At 42.8% G+C, this 7,728-nt stretch overlaps 1 long non-coding RNA gene across 1 annotated transcript in view; it reads right to left on the bottom strand.

Annotated features, from left to right (window-relative positions):
* The window catches only part of LOC114485226 (uncharacterized), a 25,259-nt gene extending 18,528 nt beyond the window's left edge, over positions 1-6,731 (bottom strand). Inside the window, exon 1 of the long non-coding RNA XR_003678711.2 lies at positions 5,929-6,731. This is a non-coding gene — a long non-coding RNA (uncharacterized lncRNA). The remainder of the gene's footprint in view (positions 1-5,928) is intronic.
* Between the last annotated feature and the right edge of the window lie 997 nt (positions 6,732-7,728).

Below are 7,728 nucleotides of genomic sequence, written 5' to 3' on the forward strand. Positions count from 1 at the left end.
TAACCCCAATAAAGATGTTAAAAAAAAAAAAAAAAAAAAGAACAGCCACTTCTGACATGACCTGCTATAATAGAACAAGACAGAGTGTGACCTTTTGGAGCAGTCAGATTCCTTTACTGAATACCTGGAAGTTGGAGGGGAAAAGGGAATGTGAAGACAGATGCTGTTTCCTTCCATGTCTGCATCTCCTCCCACCACAATTTGATATAAAGCATCCCAAGCCCTGAGATGAAATCCCACGACACTGGTAGGATCAGAACTGTGACTTAATATTTTCAAGTTCATAACAGGAGCTTCAGCAGCATCTTGAATCTGCCTGGAGTGTAGAACTGAAAGTTTACAAAATGGGGACAACTCAGAGCTTATGTCTTACTTGATTTCACTGTCTGGTTTGATCTCTGCTTCATCTCTTAATCAGGGAGATCTGTTACTGTTATCTCCCTTCTACAGAGGAGGTTGCTGAAGCTTATAATGGTTACAGTGATTAGTTCAAGTTCACAGATTAAATTCAGAACCATGATTTAAATCCAAGACTTGTGACTATTAGGCCACCGTTATGCCCATGGCCCTTCTTCCTTATCATTTGCTATTGTCCCAAAAGAGGGCTACATGTGGCCACCCCCATCAGATATTGTCCATATTTGTTTTCCTGCTGCCCTGACCCTTGTTCTGACTATGAATTCCTCTGAGTCCTTTTTTTAACCTATTTTTAAAATTATTTTAAATTGTGGTAAAATGTACATAACATAAAATTTACCATCTTAACCATTTTAAGTATACAGTTCAGGGGTATTAACTACATTCCCATGTTGTGCCAGAGCACACACTATTCTTAACTGACCAATGGATTTTAAATAAAAACAACACAGAAATGCTGGGCCTTAGAGCTTGTCATCTCTCCTGTTCACAAAACAAATATTGGAAATAATTGCTTTTAATATGCATCAGGCAAAAATCCCTGATGTGAACTGTCCCCTCTGGACAGTTCCAGTGACCTCTGGACTGGCCTCCAGGTGCCACAGCCCCAGTCCACCCCTCAGCCTGCTGGGTCCAGTCCCCACAGCCCTGTCTTAGGCATGCTGGTCCCTGTACCGAAAACTCTGATGGATCCTCATGCTCTATAGTGCAAGTCTATGCGCCTTAGGTTAGCATTCATAAATCTATCGAGTGCCTCCGATGTTGCTGTGGAGCCACTACTAACTGTATTGCTTCTCTATCTGCTAATGACTGCTGCCATGTGTGAGCCCTTCCTATGTGCTCAACACCGTAGGAAGAGACTTGGTCATCTCATTTAATCCTCTCAACAAATTTAAGAGTTGTAGGTGTTGCTGAAATCAGTTTACAGGTCAAGAAACTGAGATGAAGCCGAGTCAGGCACTTTACTCACGGCTTCATTACTGGTTACGTGGGCTCTTGTTTAGCCTCTTGTTCACCTTCCAGCTCCTGTCATAAAATGGGGTGGTTGTGTTTTTATCCGCCATAGCACCCCTCAATCTCAGGGGAGAAACTAGCTTCAAACCCAGACTTATTGGGAGAGAAAAAAAATTTTTAGCAGCCTAGAGCAAATATAAATTGTTAAAGGAATCTGTGTTGATAAACAGAAAAGCTACATATTCTGTGACTCAGCCATTCTACAACTAGGAATAAATACATCCTGAGGAAATCAGAACCATGAGTACACGTTTGTATGCAAGGATGCACACTGGAGCATTATTTATATTAGTGAAAACAACCCTCAAGTCCAATAATAAAGGGCCGATTAAATTATACATATAGTTTATACACATATCCATATTACAATAATTGTTAAGATATACTGAGTGCTTACCATGTGCCACTCATTGTTTCAAGGGCTTTATTGGTATTAACTCATTTAAACCATGTGGTGGATTACAGTATGATCCTTAAAATGAGATTGCACAGGAATACTTATGGCTTGAGAAAATGTTCATGATCTTTTTTTTTTGGCTGAGCCACGTGACTTGAGGGATCTTAGTTCCCCGACTGACCAGGGATTGAACCAGTGCCCTCTGCAATGTAAGTGCGGAGTCTTAACCACCAGGGAAGTCCTGTTCATGATCTATTGTTGAATGAAAGAAGCATATTAAAAAATTATGTTTAAAAACTATAAGTTTATAGCAGCTTTATTCATAATTGCCAAAATGTGGAAGCAACCAAGATGCCCTACAGTAGGTGAATGGATAAATAAACTGTGGTACATCCAGATAATGGAATGTTATTCAGTGCTAAAAAGAAATGAGCTATTAAACCATGAAATGACATAGAGGAAACTTAAATGCATATTTCTAAGTGAAAGAAGCCTATCTGAAAAGGCTACATACTGTATCATTCCAACTATATGACATTCTGGAAAAGGCAAAACTATAAAAACAGTCAAAAGATCAGTGATTGCCAGGGGATGGGGGGTTGGTGGGGAGTGATGCCAGGTGGAACACAGAGGTTTTTAGGACAGTGAAAATACTCTAAATGATACCATAAAGATGGATACAGGTCACCATACATTTGTCCAAACTCATAAAATATACGACACCAAGAGTGAACCCCAAAGCAAACAAACTATGGACTTTGGGTGATAACAATATGTCAACATAAGCTCATCCATTATAACAGACATCCCACTCTAGTGTAGGATGTTGACAACATGGGAAGCTGTGCATATGTTGGGGGCAGGGGGTATATGGGAAATCTGCACCTTCCCCTCAATTTTTCTGTGAACCTTAAACTACTCTAAAAAAAAGTCTTAAAAAGAAAAACTACATAGTAGAAGTAAAATGATAGTAATTAGGTCTGAGAAATGGAATTACTGTTTTTTATTGTCTTCTTTGTAATTTGGAGAATATTCCACAATAATAATCACTTATTACTTTTTAAAAAACTGATTTAAAAATAAACACATAGTCAAGGTATTAGATGGCACCTGAGGACCTGATGGCCAGAGCATCAGGCAAGGTCACTGATAAACAAATAAGAGAGTGAGTCCGGCTGGCACATTGGCCAGGGAGCCAATGACCCTGGGGCTGACCACAAGGGGCCCTCAGCAAAGTGACCCAACAAGCGCCACTCTGTGCTGTGGGCCCCGCCTACTGCCCTATTTGCTCAGAAGTTCTGCTGCTGTGAGGCCCTGGCACTGGGTCACCAGGGAGGAATCCAGTCACTCTGGCCAGCACTAAAAACAGAGTTCAGGGCCTGACACACTCAGGACCAAGATCAAAGGTCTTATTCTAGCTGTGAGAGGACTTCGCTGTCTGGCTCCTGCTGATTTTTTGGACTCAGTTTTCCACGGCTCTGTGTCACAGAACTTCACTCCAGAAAGACCATTTTCTCCTAACTTTCCCATGTACCCATCATGCACTTTCCTCCTCTTGCACGTTTTCCAAACTTTCCTTTCCCACCATCTTCTCCAAAAATACCCTTTCTTTGTTTCAAGTCTATGGATGATGCTGATGAAACATGATAATGTTGATGCAAACTGCTCTAAACTTAGGTGTAATCACAATAATAACAGCTACAATTTATGTAGCAGTTAGTGTGTGTTCTTTAAATACACTGACTCCCACTTAATATTTACAGCTCTTCTGTGGGCAGGTACCAGTGTTCTTCCTTACAGATAAGGTATTGAAGACTCAATGAGGTGAGTTCATTGTTTACTTGGGCATGGCAACTTATAGGCAATGTCCCAGGGGAGGCATCACGTGGCCCAGGAAAGCCCACGACTTTTGTCTGAGCTCACCCCAGGACCGGGGTCCCAGCACACTGAGTGGCCCTGGGCTCAGCCAGGCCCCTATGGCCTGCTCAAGGCTTGGCAGAGAGGAAGAGTGATTCAAGAGTATGGACCCAACATGAGGAGCTTCATTGAAAAGATCGCTAGAAATAGTTTCTTTACATACACACTAATTCCTGAAATCCTTTTCTTAGAGGATGTGGCATTTTTCTTGGGAGATGGTATTTCTGAAAGACTATATGACTACACATTGTTTGTTTACTTTGGTTTTCATACATAGGAGTTGACCAAATTCAGGAATCATCACTTTCACAGGTGCTCTGGATAGAGGATGAGTGAATTTAGTTCACGCATGTATGCCACACTCCTTATAACAATTCATGCATTAAATATGTGTGAATTGAGCCATATTTTAAAATGTGCCTATTAAGTCTGATAGTTAAGGGAATTCTGCTGTGAATTAGTTTTAAAGTAAGGACCTTTTTAAAGTAATTAGTCCCTAAGTTTTTTTTGTAACAACTTTATTGAGATATAATTCACTTACCTTACAATTCACGCATTTAAAATGTAATTTCAACATAGTCATGCCACCATCACTACAATTAATTTTAGAACATTTTCATCACTTCAAAAAGAAACCTGTACATATAAGCTATCACTATCACCCTCCACCTCATCTGCTGCCCCCTACCCACCTCCCAGTCCTAGGAAACCACTGATCTACTTTCTGTCTCTATAGATTTACCTTTCCTGGACATTTTGTATAAATAGAATCATGCAATATATGGTCTTTTGCAACTGACTTCTTTCATTTAGCATAATGTTTTCAAGTTCATCCATTGTTATAGCATGTAGCAGACGTCTTTCCTTTTTATAACAAATAATGTTCCATTGTATGGCTACATAACATATTGTGTCCATCACTTGATGGACATTTGGGTTCTTTCCACCTTTGGCTACTATGAATAATACTGCTATGAACATTCGTGGTCATGTTTTTTGTGTGAACATATGTTTTCAATTCTCTTGGCTATATAACTAGGAGTGAAATTGCTGGGTCAAATGGTAGCTCTATGTTTAACTTTTGGAGGAATTGCCAGACTATTTTCCAAACTGGATGCACCATTTTACATTCCCACCAACAGTGTGTGAGGGTTTTGCTTTTTCCACATCCTCACCAGCACTTGTTATTATCTGGCTTTTTATTAATAGCCATCCTACTGGGTATGAATTGGTATCTGGTTGTGGTTTTGATTGGCATTTCCCTGACAACTAGTGATGTTGAGCATCTTCTCCTGTGCTTATATATTTATATATCTTATGTGGACATATGTCTATTAAGATCCTTTGCTCATTTTTTAAATTGGCTTATTTGCCTTTTTATAATTAAGTTGTAAGACATGGGGAATATAGCCAATATTTTGTAATAACTGTAAATGGAAAGTAACCTTTAAAAATTGTACAAAAAATTTTAAAAATAATTAAGTTGTAAGAGTTCTTTACATAGTCTAGATACAAGTCCCTTATCGGATACATGATTTGCAAATAGTTTCTGCCATTCTGTGGGGTATCTTTTTACTTCTGGATGGTACCCTTTTAAGCACAAAAGTTTTAATCTTGATGAACTCTAGCCCCTTATTGGATACATGATTTGCAAATAGTTTCTGCCATTCTGTGGGGTATCTTTTTACTTCTGGATGGTACCCTTTTAAGCACAAAAGTTTTAATCTTGATGAACTCTAACTTATTTTTTCTTTTGTTACTCATACTTTTGGTGTAAGAAACCACTGCCAAATCTCAGGTCATAAAGATCTGTCCCTATGTTTCCTTCTAAGACTTTTCTAGGGACTTCCCTGGTGGCACAATGGTTAAGAATCTGCCTGCCATTGCAGGGGACACCGGTTTGAGCCCTGGTCTGGGAAGATCCCACATGCCACGGAACAACTAAGCCAGTGCACCACAACTACTGAGCCTGTCCTCTAGAGCCTGTGAGACACAACTACTGAAGTCCGCACGCCTAGAGCCCATATTCTGCAACAAGAGAAGCCACTGCAGGGAGAAGCCCGAGCACTGCAACGAAGAGTAGCCCCCCATTCGCTACAGCTAGAGAAAGCCCGCACGCAGCAATGAAGACCCAAAGCAGCCAAAAATAAATAAATAAAAAGTTTTAAAATTTTAGTTCTTACATTTAGGTCTTTGATCCATTTGAGTTAATTATAGGTCCAAGTTTATTCTTTTGCATGTGGATATCAATTTGTAGAAAAGTCTATTCTTTCCTCATTGAATTGTTTCCTCACTCTTGTAATTCAATTGACTGTGAGAGTTTATTTCTGGATTCTCAGTTCTATTTCATTGCTCTATATGGCAGTCTTATGCAAGTACACTCGCTCTCTTCTTGTTACCAAGTTCCTTTATTATTTCCAAAGGACACTTGCTGTTAGCTGGGAACAGAAATCGCCCTGGCTGAGCCGTTCAAGGAGCTTAGAAGGCATCTTTTTCCATTTGGTCAGTAATGTCACCAGCAAGGCCTCTTTCAGGTTACCTGTTGCGGTGCCTCACACCTGGGATTCCTGTCGCAGAGATCAAGCCGGACTGAACCCTTCCATTGTGCGGGAGGAAAGCGGAGAAGCCCGGCGATCTAACAGAGCCGCCGGAGGGCGCCCCATCTCGCGCTCCGCGCTTCCTGGTGTCCTTCCTCCCGGGCGGAAATCAGGGTCGCAGGGGCCGCCTGGATTTCTTCGGCTTTTGCAAATGTCCAAGTACCCCAAACCTCTAGTTTTCCCGGTACTCTTTACCATAGGCGAGGGTCCCGAGACTGTGCTTGGGCAGGCCCTTAGGACCTCGGCGTCAGGAGGCAGGAAGGCGCAGCCCGCATGAGCAGCCGGCCGGGGAAAAGCCGCGGTGCCCAGTGCAGGACCGCCCCCACGCCTCCCGAGACCCCCGATCACCCGGTGGTTTGCGGGGCCGAAGCTCTCCCTCTGCGCCTGCGACACGCCGGGCCCCAGCAATTGCGAAGTTTGTGATCCTGGGGCGATCTCTTCTGGCTCACGAGGTCTGACAAGCAGGCCAATTAGCTGTGGGATGGAAAACAGCTTTTTCTGCCAAGGGGAGTTATTTCCAGTAGATTCTCGCGTGGCCTGTTTGTGCTTCTGCTCTTCTCTCTATTCAGCTGGCCTTCTGCCACAGAGGCATTGGCTAAGTAGTATGTGAGCGGGTGTGACATTAACATTTCCCCATGTCAATAAGAATGGTTCAAAAGTAGCATTTTTATCCGTGCAAAATATTACATTGTCTGATTGTATGGTAACTGACGTCCTCCAGAAAGAGACTGGGACCTCTGTGGGGCACAGGCGCTCGGTTCCTAACAGACCTCCTTGGATGAAGCTGTGTGTCACCGGCATTGGTGTACTGTCACCAGCACTACAGTCACGCCCCATCTCCCCAACTGGGACAATCCACAGGCAACGCCCATCACTTCAGGGTCAGTGGCCAGGTGTGGCCTGGCCCTCAGTTCGGGTTCTTCTGTAAAATCCACGAAGCCTGACAGGCTTTGGGCTACAGAAAAAGACAGTTTTCCCAATGGGGTGTGTTAAGATCCTACACCTTAAGTGGACCAGTTTACTTTTAATGTCAATCCTGAAAGAAATTAAATGGGAAGTTCCTGTTAGACACAGGCTGTTTACAGTGTTTATGGGAACCTGAGAAATTTCCGGGCGAGCCCACATGAATCCACCCAGGTGCCAGGGTCTGGGTGAGTCAACGCTGGACACTCAACACGAACAGAAGGGCAGACACAGGCCTGGAAAGCCCCCTGTGTGCCCAGCAGATTCCCTGAAGCCTCATGGCATTGCCTGTAGGCTTGATGGAGTCTGTGGCAGGACCTCCACAGTTCATGCCCATCATTTTTGCCTGTCCCCCACCTCACTGGATGGCCCTGTAGAGCTGCCCTAGTCACCCTCCCAGCCTCAGGACCCGTGCATTACTTG

This window comes from Physeter macrocephalus, unplaced genomic scaffold, assembly GCF_002837175.3.
Source record: "Physeter macrocephalus isolate SW-GA unplaced genomic scaffold, ASM283717v5 random_785, whole genome shotgun sequence".
Classification (NCBI taxonomy): domain Eukaryota; kingdom Metazoa; phylum Chordata; class Mammalia; order Artiodactyla; family Physeteridae; genus Physeter; species Physeter macrocephalus.